This window comes from Lepisma saccharinum, chromosome 12 (genome assembly GCF_977018435.1).
Source record: "Lepisma saccharinum chromosome 12, izLepSacc3.1, whole genome shotgun sequence".
Taxonomy (NCBI): domain Eukaryota; kingdom Metazoa; phylum Arthropoda; class Insecta; order Zygentoma; family Lepismatidae; genus Lepisma; species Lepisma saccharinum.
The window spans coordinates 39,036,617-39,052,938 of NC_139240.1; the positions used below are offsets into that span (position 1 = coordinate 39,036,617).

The 16,322-nt window shown below is 34.8% G+C and overlaps 1 pseudogene; it reads right to left on the reverse strand.

The window, feature by feature from the left end:
* Window positions 1-6,929: 6,929 nt before the first annotated feature.
* Window positions 6,930-7,595, reverse strand: LOC145996007 (cytochrome c oxidase subunit 2 pseudogene; annotated as a pseudogene).
* Window positions 7,596-16,322: the final 8,727 nt, after the last annotated feature.

Genomic DNA, 16,322 nt, shown 5'->3' on the forward strand with positions numbered 1-16,322 from the left:
GGATTATAATATGAATCGATTTATTATTTTAGTTTTATTGTTTGTTGGATCTATAGTGTTTTTAATTATTTCTCCTAATATTATTAGAATTATTTTAGGATGGGATGGCCTAGGATTAGTTTCTTATTGTTTAGTAATTTATTATCAGAATGTTCGTTCTTATTCTGCTGGAATATTAACTGCTTTATCCAACCGAGTTGGGGATGTATTTATTTTATTATCTATTGCTTGAATATTAAATTATGGTAGTTGAAATTATATTTATTATCTATGGTTAATTTCTGATTTTGATATAATATTAATTACTAGATTTATTATTATTGCTGGAATAACAAAGAGTGCACAAATTCCATTTTCTGCATGATTGCCGGTAGCTATAGCTGCTCCGACCCCAGTCTCTGCATTGGTTCATTCTTCTACTTTGGTTACTGCTGGGGTTTATTTATTAATTCGTTTTGGGGATATATTAACATATACTGTTCTTGGTAAGGTACTATTATTACTATCTGGATTAACTATATTTATAGCTGGGGTTGGTGCTAATTTTGAATATGATTTGAGGAAAATTATTGCTTTATCTACACTAAGACGGCTTGGGTTAATAATATTAACATTATCCATAGGATTAAGGGAGTTATCATTTTTTCATCTATTGACGCATGCTATATTTAAGTCTTTATTATTTTTATGTGCTGGTGTGGTTATTCATGTTATAGGAGATGTTCAGGATATTCGTTGTATGGGGGGCTTAATTAATAAAATGCCAATAACTATTTCTTGTATAATAATTTCTAGTCTTGCTCTATGTGGGATACCATTTTTGGCTGGATTTTATTCTAAAGATTTAATTTTGGAAATATTAAGTATATCTTCTTTTAATTTAGTAATATTTGTCCTATTATGAATTTCTACGGGTATAACTATAGCTTATAGTTTTCGGTTAAATTATTATTTAGCTGGTAAATCTTATAGAGGTATTTCATTTCAATTTTTTTCTGATGATGGAGGATGAGGTATATTTAAGGGTATATTAGGATTATTACTTTTATCTATTGTAGGTGGTTCTGGTTTAATATGATTAATCTTTCCTTCTGTTTTTGTTATTATTATTCCGCTTAATTTGAAAATAGGAGCAATCGTTTGTATTTTATTGGGAGGTTGAATTGGATATAATATTACATCTTTCTTGTTCGAAATTTATCCATTTTTTAATAATAAAATAATATATTATTTATTAGCGGGTATATGATTCTTACCTTACTTATCTTCGGGTGGATTAATTGGTAGTTCATTTACTACTGGAGGTTCATATATTAAGGCTATTGATTATGGATGGAGTGAAATTATAGGTGGACAGGGGGTGTATAAATATATAAGGGGTGGTTCTTTAAATATTCAACTAATACATTCTAATTATTTTAATATTTATTTTATATTTTCATTTTTAATAGTAATTTTATTAATAACTTATGTGTGTTTATATAGCTTATAAATAAAGCATAATATTGAAGTTATTAGGAAGAATTTAATAATTCTGTAAACATTTCTTGAATTTATTTAGAATTCAGCTTTATCATGAAAAGATAATGTAATTTTATACTAAAGAAACAATATAAAGAGTATTAATGGAACTTCACCACTTAGGGCCGGTTGCACCATCTCCACTTAACGTCTTATCCCCCACTTAACACCATTTTGCGGTTGTTCAATGTCCGCCTAACGTTACCTAGCACTTAAAGTCCCGTGTAATGTAAGTGGCGGTCGGGGCTCCGCCTAACGCGTTAAGTGCCAGGTAAACATGGAAAAGCAGTACACTGTGCAGCCAACAGATACATGCAGCACCTAGTATAATCTGTGTTTACACTTTTATAGTTGATAAAATGGCAAAGTCTCGATCAGCTGTTGCAAATTGCGAAAGTTTGCTGCATGTTTTGCATTACCAAATAACAGCAAAAAAAGGCGGATTTGTTAATTATCCCAGGAACGGCAATAAATAAAGCAACGTTTGTAAATATATGTGTAGAAATAAATATTAGATGGTCATTTTCGTGTGTGTTCCGAAAAATGTTGTATATTGATATTAGCATTAGCAGTTTCACTGTAATTTCGTATGTAGGATTTGAGTGCATGAGGGTACAGAAAATAAAACCTGGTTAAAGTAATGCGTTTGATGCTTGCAAAATTGTATTAAAATGCCGTTCCAAATAAATGAATGTGTGTTTGCTGTAACCATTTTTTTCAACCAAACGCAATACACGAAATGTACACCATGCATCAGTTGCTTTTTCGCAATTTGTAATCTTTAAGATTAAAACATGTGTAATATTATTAGAGTCACTTCCGTCGCCATTGGTGTGAATGTAACATTGCAAATAAACAAGTAATGTGTTGTTTCCGAATAACAACTTGCAAAGAATGCACGTATAATATTTAGCAGTAGCTACTCTTACCGTCCAGTTCATACATATGTACGTACAAGGAACAATTTCCGAATGGTGGTGTGTTTTTTATAAACACACACATTTACAATAATAACCTTGCAAGAAACTACATACCTAGTAGTACATAAGACGTAATACCAATGTTTTAAGAAACGTATACATTGTATATGTGTGATTTTGTATGTTAACTTCCAAAATTGGCAAAAAAAAGTTTACTGTTAACAAGCATCCTTACGATGTTGACATGCATGTACAAGGAACAATTTCCTACTGGTTTTGTACCTAACCTAACCAACCCTACCCTAATATTCATGGGAGAGCATAAGACGTAAATACCAAAGTTTTTTTTGGTATTTACTACTTAGAGGAAACGTTTTATGCGAAGTAACATATTTTTCATTACATTGTGCGAGATTTTGTACTTTAACTTTAAAACTGGCAATAATAGAGACAGGTACAGCAGTATCTTTACGGCGTTGATACGTATATACAAGGAACAATTTCCGAATGGTGTTACGTTTCGTAGATACAAAGAAAATGCACCATTGTAATAAACCTTGCACGAATCTACATGCCTGAAGATGCATAAAACGTGCACTCAAGTTTTTTTTTTAACATTCATATGCAATACACATGATCTTGTATTTGATTTTTCAAAATAACTGGCCTAAAAAGACGAGCAGCATTAGCACCTTGGGAAATACATGCTAACAACACCAAACCTGGCCTGCCTAACCTATCCACGTAGGCATATAATAGCATAAATGAGCATGTAAATAGGTTTGGCAAATTATAATTTGTTTATTTAAGCTATTATATACATACGTGGATAGGTTAGGCAGGCCATGTTTGGTGTTGTTAGCATGTATTACCCAAGGTGCTAATACTGTCCCTATCCGCTCGTCTAAAAAGGACCACAGCTTGTACGTATGTACAATGTATATTTTCCTGGTGAATATTACTGTTTTTTGTAAAGAAATATATACGTTCTTGCATTGCACTAGCATATAACGTTGCACGAAACTACCTATCTGAAAGTATATACAGCCTGGAGTTTCTTCTTTTTTCTTAATAAGAATAAAACATACGTACATCAGTACTACGGTACTTTACATTACTATTTGATTCTTCCTTTTGTGCTAAGATGATAGTAATTCCCAAAATGTACCTTGTACATGGAACCGTTGATTAACGATTTTTTTTGTGGTATTCGAATTTGTTTTGAATACAAAAATTTAATTTTCATCTGCATCGTTAACCAACTTTCACAAAAGCTGCATTATAAATAAAGAAGAAACCTATAAGATGGTCATCGTTGATAATACTAATACTCGCTATTCGCTAAAAAAGGGGTTACGGATTGATAAATTATTAACAGAAACGAATGATAAATTAGTAAGAGCAGAATAGAAGATTGCTCTTCTCATTCCGTATATTTACACAAACTCAGATATGTCAGCCTTGCACTAAAAATTGAATAAATGTAACTTGCATTTGTTACGACTTCGTAAAATTTTGGTCACTGTTTAGTAGTGTTTAATATTTTTTAAAAAGTGACCGTATGTCTTACTGAAAAATAAGACGAGGAATATTCTTTTTTGCATTATGTTAATTGGAGTACGTGAAAAATAAATTGAAAATTTTGTAAGCATCCCACTACTTCGAAAGATTACGGGTTATATTGTATCATATAACATACATTTGATATTATATGAGAGTACGGCACATGCATTACCTACTTCTATCAGCTGTTTCATTTTATTGCAATAAATATTTAGTTTTTTTAAACATATTTCAGTTGAAAAAGCATGCATTTGGAATTGACAATCAGATATTAGCACGTAATAAACAAACAAAACACAATCGAAAACACAACTTTCTCCAGTTTCTGTTGCCAGGTCGTACGGCAAGCAGGAGAAAGTTCCACCTTACAAGGCCGAGGATAAAAATGCTTGGTGCAACCCACCGCCGCCTAAATCTCCCGCCTGTCGTTATCCAGCACTTTGTAAAGTGGCAGATTAAGTGGCGATGGTGCAACCGGCCCTAAAGATGGAAGTTAGCAGCCCCCACTTAATTTATACCCCTTAACTGAGGAAATAATAATCCTAATTTTATTATTAACATTAATATGCCGCCTTCCTTTGGCTTCAGCTAAGTAAGCAAGGGTAATAATATATACCAATTTATTCAGGTCGAAACTGATTGCTTTTGCTTCTTGCTCAATAAAGTAAATTGAACTATTCCAATACCTTTTGAATGCAACTCAAATGTTATTATTAACTATTACTCCAGCATGCTCATTCTAGTGATCCTTGGGTTCATTCATGATATAAACCTAAAAGTAAAATTAATAGGAATAAAAATCTAACAGATAATCAATATATTAATTTTGAATTAGTAATAATAACTGTTATTGGTAGTAGTAATACAATTTCTACATCAAAAATGAGAAAAATTACTGCAATTAGGAAGAATTTTATAGAGAATGGAATTCGTGTTGAGGATTTTGGGTCAAACCCACACTCAAATGGTGATCTTTTTTCTCGGTCTGTAATTATTTTTTTTGATAGTAACGTGGATAATATTATTACAATTGAGGTGATTATTATAACTAGTAATGAGGTACTTATGATTATATTAATTATTTACTTTATTTTATTATAATCTTTTTAATTGGAAGTTAAGTGTACTTTAAATATACTAAGTAAATATTATCTACCTCATCAATAAATTGAAATATAAAGGAATAATCATACTACGTCTACGAAGTGTCAATATCATGCTGCTGCCTCAAATCCGAAGTGATGTGTTGGTGAAAAAACAAGATGTGTCGGGCTAAGCATACTCCTAGAAATGTTGATCCAATAATGACATGTAATCCATGAAATCCTGTTGCTATAAAGAATGTGGATCCATATACTGCATCAGCAATAGTAAACGGGGATTCATAATATTCATATGCTTGAAGAACAGTAAAATATATTCCTAATATTAATGTTAATATAAGTGCTTGTGTTGTATGTGAATGATTTTTTTCTAGTAATCCATGATGGGCTCATGTTACTGTTACTCCTGAGGCTAGCAGAATTGCTGTATTTAATAAAGGTACTTGTATTGGATTGAATGGAGTAATTCCCCTTGGTGGTCATAATATTCCTAGTTCAATTGTTGGAGATAAACTTCTATGGAAAAATGCTCAAAAGAATGATACGAAAAATAATACTTCTGAAATAATAAATAGAATTATACCTCATCGTAGTCCTATTATAACTTGATTTGTATGTAATCCTTGATATGTTCCTTCTCGTGAAATATCTCGTCATCATTGAATTATTGTAAGGAGTATTGTTGTTACTCCTATTAGTAATAGTATTATATTTTGTTGGTGGAATCATCTAATTATACCTGTTGTTAATATTATTGCTCTAATGGCTCCTGTTGCTGGTCACGGGCTTTGATCTACTAGGTGATATGGGTGGTTTTGGTTTGTTGACATTGGTTATTTTGACTCTCTGGAATAAATAGCAATTAATAAGGCAAATACATAAGATTGGATAAATGCTACGGCTGTTTCTATAATAATTAGTATAATTTGTGCTAAAATTAATACTGAAAGTCCAATAATTTCTAATATTGTTCCTGTATTTCCAATTATTGATATTATTAGGTGTCCAACTATTATATTTGCTGCTAATCGTACTGATAAAGTTATTGGACGAATTAAATTTCTAATTATTTCAATACCTACTATAATTGGTATTAATAGTGTTGGTACACCTTCCGGCACTAGGTGTGCCAGTATATGTTTTGTATTGTTAATTCACACAAATAATATGAATGATAATCACATTGGTAGGGCTAGAGTTAGGGTAAAAACTAAGTGACTTGATCTAGTAAATACATAGGGGAGTAATCCTATTGAATTATTAAATAGAATTATTGAAAATATACTAATAAATATTAGGGTTTCTTCCTTGGTGATTAATTATTCCTAAGAATGTTTTAAATTCTTCGTGTAATTTTAGTATTATTATGTTATATATTATAGAGGTTCGCGACTGTATTAATCAAAATGGGGCTGGAATTATTAATAGTCCCAAGAATGTTCTTATTCAATTTAATGATATATTTATAATTGATGATGTTGGGTCGAATGATGAAAATAATCTTGTTATCATTTTCAGTATTTAATTTTTGGTTTATTTTCTGTTTTAAAATTATTATTAAATAATTTATTATAATTATAGTAGTTAACTACTATAAATAGAAAATAAATTAATATGAATATTGTAAATAAGATAATTCAGTTTAATGGGTATATTTGTGGAATAAAAAAGTATCTATAAAGATTATTTAGGTTTGACACTCCTATGTTATATATTAACTAACTCTTTTCATTAGAAGTAGTTGTTATATTACTATTTTGTGGTTTAAGAGACCATTACTTACTTTTCAGTCATCTAATGATTCTTGTATAATTTTTATTAGTCAGTTAATAAAAGATTTGTGAGTTGTAGTTTCAATAATAATTGGTATAAATCTATGATTAGAACCACAAATTTCTGAACATTGTCCAAAAAATAGACCAATTCGACTAATATTTACCCCTGCTTGGTTAAGCCGTCCTGGAGTGGCATCTATTTTAATTCCTATAGATGGTATGGCTCATGAATGTAATACATCCGCAGATGTAATTAGTACTCGAATATCTATATTAATTGGTAGTACTGTTCGATTATCTACATCTAATAATCGAAATGAATCTATAGTTATTTCATTTGTCGGGGCTATATATGAGTCAAATTCTGCTTTTATAAAATCGGAGTATTCATAACTTCAGTATCATTGATGTCCAATAGTTTTAAGGGTTAATGAAGGCTGATTAATTTCATCTAATAAATATAATAAACGTAGGGAGGGTAGGGCAATAAAAACTAGGGCAATTGCTGGTATAATCGTTCATATTGTTTCTAATATTTGCCCTTCTAAAAGTATTCGGTTTGTTAATTTATTATTAAATAATGATGCTATTAGATATCCTACTAATACTGTAATTATAATTAAAATTAATATTGTGTGGTCATGAAAGAATATTATTTGTTCTATTAATGGGGAGGATCTGTCTTGTAGCCCTATTTGATTTCAGGTTGCCATAAATATAAGAATAATCCTTATATTTGAAGCTAAATTCAATGTACTTCTCTGCCACCTTAAAAATTAATTGTTATTAGTAAGAAGTATTGGAAGTTCTGAATAGGTATGTTCGGAAGGAGGTGATATTTGATATCATTCAATTGTTGACGCTTGTTGTAAATTAAATAATGTTGATCGAGCACTTGTTATACCTTCTCAGGTAATAAAAATTATAATAATTACTGCTGTAAATGATAAGATTGATCCTAATCTTGAAACAATGTTTCATATTGTATATGCATCTGGATAGTCCGAATATCGTCGTGGTATTCCTCTTAACCCTAGAAAGTGTTGTGGAAAGAATGTTAAGTTGACTCCAATAAATATGGAGATGAATTGAATTTTTAATCAATCTGGATTTATTATTACTCCTGTAAATAGTGGAAATCAATGTACTAGTCCTGCTATAATAGCAAATACTGCTCCTATAGATAGTACATAATGAAAATGTGCTACAACATAATATGTGTCATGTAGTACAATATCTAATGATGAATTTGCTAGCACTACTCCTGTTAATCCCCCTATTGTAAATAGGAAAATAAATCCTAATGCTCATAATATTGATGGGGAATAATTAATTTGAGTTCCATGTAGTGTGGCAATTCATCTAAATACCTTAATTCCTGTTGGTACAGCAATAATTATTGTAGCTGCAGTAAAATATGCTCGTGTATCAACATCTATTCCTACAGTAAATATATGATGTGCCCATACAATAAAACCTAGGAATCCAATTGCTATTATTGCATAGATTATTCCAAGAACTCCAAATGTTTCTTTTTTACCTCTTTCTTGAGTTACAATATGTGAAATTATTCCAAATCCTGGTAGAATTAGAATATATATTTCTGGGTGTCCAAAAAATCAGAATAGATGTTGATATAAGATAGGGTCTCCACCACCGGATGGATCAAAAAATGAGGTATTTAAATTTCGATCTGTTAACAGCATGGTAATTGCTCCTGCTAGAACTGGTAGTGATAATAATAGGAGAACTGCGGTGATTACTACTGATCACACAAATAATGGTATTCGTTCTATAGATATTCCTATAGTTCGTATATTAATTACTGTTGTAATAAAATTTACTGCTCCTAAGATAGAGGATACTCCTGCCAAATGTAATGAAAAAATTGATAGATCCACAGAGGCTCCGGTGTGTGCAATTCCTGCAGATAGGGGTGGATATACTGTTCAGCCAGTTCCTGCACCACTTTCTACAATTCTTCCTGATAATAGTAGGGTTAATGATGGGGGTAGTAATCAAAATCTTATATTATTTAATCGTGGGAAGGCTATGTCTGGAGCTCCAATTATTAGAGGTACTAATCAATTTCCAAACCCCCCAATTATAATAGGTATTACTATAAAAAAATTATAATAAATGCGTGCGCAGTTACAATTACATTGTAGATTTGATCATCTCCAATTAAACTTCCTGGTTGACCTAATTCTATACGGATTAAGATACTTAATGATATTCCAACTATTCCTGATCATACCCCGAAAATTAAATATATTGTACCAATATCTTTATGGTTAGTAGAAAATAATCATCGTTGCAAGAATGAGATGACTGAAATTATAGGTGATAAACTGTAAATTTATTTATGAGTTTTAAACTCTCTCATTAATTTTGGCTTTATAGTTAAGAATAATAATTTTGAACTGCAATTTCAAGGTGGTACGTTATATGTATTAAGGCCTAAAGAATACCCTTTATTTATGACTTTGAAGGTCATTAGTTTAGAATTAACTTAAGACCTTATAAAGATCTTATAAAGATATATATATTGGTTGAATTATTGGTAATCCACAAATTGAAAGAAAAATTGTGATTACCGATAATACTTGTTCTTTTAAGTTTAACGGTTTGTTATTAATAATATTTCATATATTGGTTTTATAATTTATTAAAATTGATGTAAGTGAGGTTCGCAAATAATAGTATAGGGTTAATAATGATATACTAATTAGGATTATGATTATAATTAATTGCTTAAGGTTGGTTGTTTGGATAATAACTATTCATTTTGGTAAAAACCCTAGTAGTGGTGGTAGCCCCCCAAGAGATAATATTGATATAAATAAGGACATTTTTTAATGGGGGAAAGGTTTAGTATAAACAATTGATGGACGTAGTGTGTTTTGTTTATTGAGAATAGTATAATGGCAGAGGTGGTTATAAGGATGTATAGTAGTAAATATGTTAATCAGGTGTTATCATGGATAATTTCTTCTTGTATAAATGAATGGATTGTCTCTGGAGAGAGGCAGACTCCAGAAGGCTGCAATCTACTATATTTAGTAATTTTAGTGTTATTACCATTTATGCAAAACTACTAAATGTTCCAATTTGATCGGGACAGCTCACCATATTTACTCCCTGGTTTGACTTTTTTCGAACTGCAGTCTCGATGAGAAAATTTCCTCTTCTTGTGGTTAATTCACATTCAGACATGTTCTTCATTATAAGGATAATTTCATAGCGTCGGTGGTCACATTCAGGGTACGAATTCCCATGGAGGATAGGGGATTTCCCACTTTCCCACCAACGAACTTCTTCTATTAAAATTTTTCCCCATTAAAATTTTTCGAGGGTAAGAGTTTGTGTTATAACAACAAAGATAAGCAATTCGTTTGGACTTCAAACATACTTTACTAAGATTAACGTCATAAACACATACAAAGAAGGAATAACAAAGAATGATGTCAGCCTGTGTGTGAATGTTGCATACATCTCTCTCTCTCTAGGGCTGGTAACAGCATGGGGTTAAAAACGTACTTCTACAGTCATTGATAAGATTTTAAAATTATATCAAATTGGATTAGTAAGAAATAGAGCAGTACCTGCGAAGGTGGTTGTCATTGTCATCCTAGGCCATAGAAATTAGACCGACCTGTCATTTCTCCTCCATTTTTCAATTCTTTTCGTCGGGAATAAAACATAGTGCTTACATGTTAATTTCATAGGAAACTAATGTCTTCTTAAAGTTTCACAATTTTTGTCCATCCACCTACAGATGAGAACAATAACACACACTGCTTCAATGACTGCCCTTTTATAGCCACATTTCTTGAATGCTAAGTTTTCTTTTCATCGGATTCAACTTAAAAGAGTAAGTACATACAATGTCAACAATATCTAAGTATGCCAACTACATCCAGGTAGGGGGGGGTGCGAAAATCATTCTCGTCCTGGGCGCTGAAATCTCTAGCTACAACTCTGATAAGGAAACATTTCCTTTCGAGAGACCCTAAATATAATTACACCATTATAAAAACATACACAATAAAAACATGAAAATTTAATTATGATCTTTAATACAAAACAGTAATTAAATAATATCTAACATTTATTAAAAACAATTCACCTATCTTCTAATTTCTTGACATTTTGAATCAGTCGTTAAAATAATGATTTTGCTACTTTATATATGTTTATAATTATAAATATATTAATTAATTAATTAATAATTAATTATTTAATAATTGACATACATTTCATGACAATTATATATATATATATATATATATATATATATATATACACACACACCGCGTGAGGCACCTAAAAGTACCACCTGAAATAGCGAAGAAACCAGAAACAGTAGCGATGTGAAGTTTGCGGGAAACAATAATATCAAATGGGGCTCGTAAATCGGAGGTATGGGGTGGGTCGAAAAATATCGACAAATGGGGCATCTGGAGCAAAGTCATATTTTTTTTAAATGGAACGATATACAATAACATGCATAATATAAAAGAGCACACGCAGAGAAACACAACGCCGTTGGTCTCATGCATCTACTGTACATAGGAACGAAGATATGGCCATGTGAAAATATGTAAACAAACTAACAAGTGGCCCACTTGACCGTCAGTACCACGGCATGTAAGACTTCTCAGGTGCCTGACAGAACTGCCTTTACGCAGAGCAAGTTTTGATAGCAGGTCCACGAGATTGTGTTAGTTCATAGCAAGCAGTCGTAGTGGTAAGAGCGAAGATTATGGTGTTCACAAACATAGAAAAAGGGGACATGATCCTGATTTATGGGGAATGCCGAAAGAATGCCTCAGAAGCCTACCGTGTGTACGCAGAGAGATATCCGGACACACGACAGTCATCTCGACGTCTGTTTGGTACGTTATTTATTAAATTAAGAGACACCGGAAGTGTAACACCACGAGCACGTGTGCGGAACAAGCCAACTACAGGTGAGGCAGGTGCAACAAATGTTCTCGCCGCTGTTGCTGCGAATCCGCACGTTAGCTCACGTGAAATTGCCAGGGATGCTGGGATGAGTCAGCGAAGTGTATTGCGCATTCTGCACACACACAAGTTTCACCCATATCATATCTCCCTCCATCAGGAACTTCACGGGAATGATTTTGTGGACCGTGTTCGGTTTTGCACATGGATGTTACGACACGACACACCCGATTTGTCACGTATCCTCTTCACTGACGAGGCAACTTTTACCAATCATGGAAATGTCAACCTAAGGAACATGCACTATTGGTCGGTGACAAATCCACATTGGCTTCGCCAAGTGGAACGCCAGCGCCCATGGAGTGTGAACGTGTGGTGTGGTATAGTGGGTGAACAATTCATTGGCCCTTTTTTTATACAAGGGACACTGAATGCTGACCGATACATACAGTTTTTACAACATGAACTGCCTGTACTATACATTTCCAATCGTTGGATTGGACGTGGAGGGCCTGCCAAATGGCCGGCTCGTTCCCCAGATTTGACACCGTTAGACTTTTTCCTGTGGGGAAAGCTGAAGGACATTGTCTACCGGGATGTGCCAACAACTCCAGAGGATATGCAACACCGCATTACTGCGGCCTGTAGGGACATTCCCTACGAGATGCTACATTCTGTGCAACGATCTTTGCCTGGGCGCCTCTTTGCCTGTATCGCAGCTGACGGCCACCACTTTGAACACACACTTTGACAGGTTTTCACTTCTTACGCAGTGGTTCTTCGACATACTGTCATGGTCATTTTCATTATGCTGTAACACTGTCAAATACATGGTGCTGACAATGTCTACTGTATTTTTTCTTCCTTTAACACGTTCTGTCTTCATCTTGTCCAATGGCTTCCGACATCTCATACTTGTACATGCCGTGGTACTGACGGTCAAGTGAGCCACTTGTTAGTTTGTTTACATATTTTCACATGGCCATATCTTCGTTCCTATGTGCAGTAGATGCATGAGACCAACGGCGTTGTGTTTCTCTGCGTGTTCTCTTTTATATTATGCATGTTATTGTACATCGTTCCATTTACAAAAATATGACTTTGCTCCAGATGCCCCATTTGTCGATATTTTTCGACCCACTCCATACCTCCGATTTACGAGACCCATTTGATATTATTGTTTCCCGCAAACCTCACATCGCTACTGTTTCTGGTTTCTTCGCTATTTCAGGTGGTACTTTTAGGTGCCTCACGCGGTATATATATAACCAAAGTTTCCGGCTTGGTTGGCCCCCCTCAAAAAATCCTGGGTAAGGGCCTGAGTATATCGATAATTGTAAATTACATTCATTACAGCAGTCACACGAATGGTTTATTTTAGTACCATTCATTTAGAATTGCCCTGTGTTTGTTTTAGTATAAGGCCACTCAATTTTTTTTAAATGAAAAAACTAGTTTTTTGTTTAATATTTTAATTCCTCTTACAAAAATAAACAACTTTTGTAGAAACCATTTTTTCATTAATCGCGTAGTTTCACAGATATTTGACAAGTAAAAAGGAGTAACAGAAATTCACCACGTAACGTAACCAACAGGTACGCCACTCGCTTAACATAAACCCTCCTGAGAGTTGCATACGGATACTAAACCTGACAGAAATGACACGAGAGATTACATTTTACAATACATTCTGACTGAGAATGGCAGACTTCATGAGGGTAAGGTAGAGCTTACCTAACCTCGGCACGAAGATGAAGTCTTCTGTAACCATCTATCGACCTCCTTCTCTCTCCAATTACTCCCCTCGTTTTATTTCCCCTATAGTCATACTGTAACAATCTGTAGAATCTCTGAAATGTAAAGTACAAAGAACTCCGAACCCCAGACATTTATCAATCACCTTTCCAGTCAAGAAATAGAAACATCCAGGGGCGGCGCGTGCCTTTCCAGGCAGGCAGGGCACTTTTTTTTTGGGGGGGGGGCAGATAACCTCTAAATTTTTCTTTAAGGTTTTTGAGAAGAGTTTCTTGACATAGAGTAAGTAAATTGTTCGAACAATGGATCACTATTTGGAATGAAATGTAACAAATTCCGATCTAATATCAATAACTAACTACGAAGATGATTATGCACCGTTAAGTTCAGTTACAACACTTTTCATTGTCCATGTACCCCCAAAAAAGTTCGTTTATACTTACGAAGATAATCTGCATGTCAAGTTGTCTGGAACACAGACACAACCACACAAATAAATACACACGTACAGTAACTATAAACTCTTTCACTCGCGAAAAAGAACTAATTATTTCATAAGCGATCAACACGCACACAGATGGAACGCAACGAAAACTCACACACTAACTCAAATCCAAATCCGTATACAATGGAAAGGAAGGAGGATCTTTTTGAAAACACCGAGGGACTAGTTTGTGCAATAAAAAGTGTTGTCAACCGGAACAAGCGCGAAGAAAAGCATTCCAGGGATTTTTTTCTAGCTTTTTGCTGCATCTTACTGAGGAAAGTGAAAGTACGAAGGCTGGAAGAACGAATGAACTGCCTGCCAAGAGTTGGAAACACTGAACGGTGAATGAGGCAAACATGAATGGGCAGGGCACCTCGTTCACTGCCCAGAGACGGCTACGAATTTTGCGCTTTCCATTGTGAGGGGGTACCGTTCCTTGCCTATGCTGTAAAGCATTGGATCAGTTAGTGACGTCACGTCTCAGGGCAGAGCTGAGATCTGACTCTCTCCAACAGGCCGCAGAAATATATTAGCATTGCACAGGGTGCACACCCTGTACGCCTGGTTGCAGCAACGTAGGAATGGAGGGAAAAAAATAGTTATATACCGATCGTCTCTTGAGATGAACTTTTTATGTTAAAATTGTTGTGGGGCAGTGCCCTAGTTGCCCTTTTTCTAGCATCGCCACTGGAAACATCTAAGGAATGTCTTGTCGAGCCTCCTTGAGCTTCCTGGATCGCCATCGTTGCAAACAGGTGCAAACACGGGCAATCAAGGAAGAGTCTACAGATAACGGAGTCGGCATTATTAAGTAAAGTCAATTGGAATAAATGTCTGGGAGAACGAGGGTCAGAGGGCAGTTCTAAACTATCAGTCAAGGTGAGCAGAAGTGCGAGCTAACAGTCAAGGAGGGGGGAGTGAAGTCTGGGCTCTCAGTCTGGCACCATAAACGGATACCTCATTCTAAGTAGTCCGTGGTTCGACACCTCGAGGGAGCATCTTCGCACAGGTGAGAGACAGGTATTTCCACACGCCATGCTGATCCAGTCTGTAGGGGTTTAAACTCAAGTGTTGTGTTTTGCCATTCATATGTGTGTAATTATTACCTCTCGCTTATTACCATCAAGCTTACCATGAATAGCGAATCGCTCAAAATAGAGGATGGATGATCAGTGAGCTACATCACCCAGTGGAGCATCTAAAGGTCCCTAGTTCGATCCCCTTTCCAGGAGAACCTTACGTGTTGCATCCTCATTAATTCATCCTCATTGCGAGAGGTTCTGGGATCGTTGCCCAGCAACGTCTCCTAAACATTTATTCCAATTGACTTTACTTAATAATGCCGACTCAGTTATCTGCAGAATATTTCTTGATTGCCATTGTTTACACCTGTTTGCAACTATGGCGATCCTGGAAGCTCAAGAAGGCTCGGCAATGTCTGACAAGACATTCCTTAGATGTTTCTAACTTTTTCCTGACTGGAAAGGTGATGGCTAAAAGTCTGTGGTTCGGAGTTCTTTGTACGTACTTTACAATTGCAGAGATTCTACAGATTGTTACGATACATTCACCTCAGTCACGGAAGCTACCGGACGTTTACCTAGCAAATTAACGAGTCATCATCTACCAGACTGCAAGTTGTCATACGTGTTCTTACAGATCTCTACGCTATTTCATAAGCATCGATATTTTGATTACCACAGCGTGCACGCTATGGCGAAGCTGTGGGTCACCGGTTCGAATCCCGGCCTGGGCATGGGTGTTCTTTGTGAGTGTCCTTTCATCAATTTTATCATCTCTCTGAAGATTCGAACCCGGGCGTCAAAATGCAGTGTGCTAACCACTCCGCCACGTTGGTCGAATAACAACTGAATCTGTAGCTGATGAAGAGCTAGCCAAATGTGGTTCAGTGTTTATTTATTTTATTGTTTTTATTCTTATATATATCTTATCCTCAACGTTCGCCCTCACCCTCACAAGTCTTCCGAAGGGTGAGGGTGAGATCTGCTCTCATGAGGGCCGCCCTCCGGATGGTGAAAACCTCTGGACGAAACGTCCAGGAAACTCTGGAATCTTCCAGAACTCACCTGGTAGATATCCCCAAAATATCTCTTTATTTTTATAGTAACTTATTTTCAGCCTGATTTGCATTTCAGACTGAGGTTCATCATGGAGAGGGGACTTCTTCGCAGGCAGGAGAAGATCTGGGTGTCTCCGAAGCCACGATGCG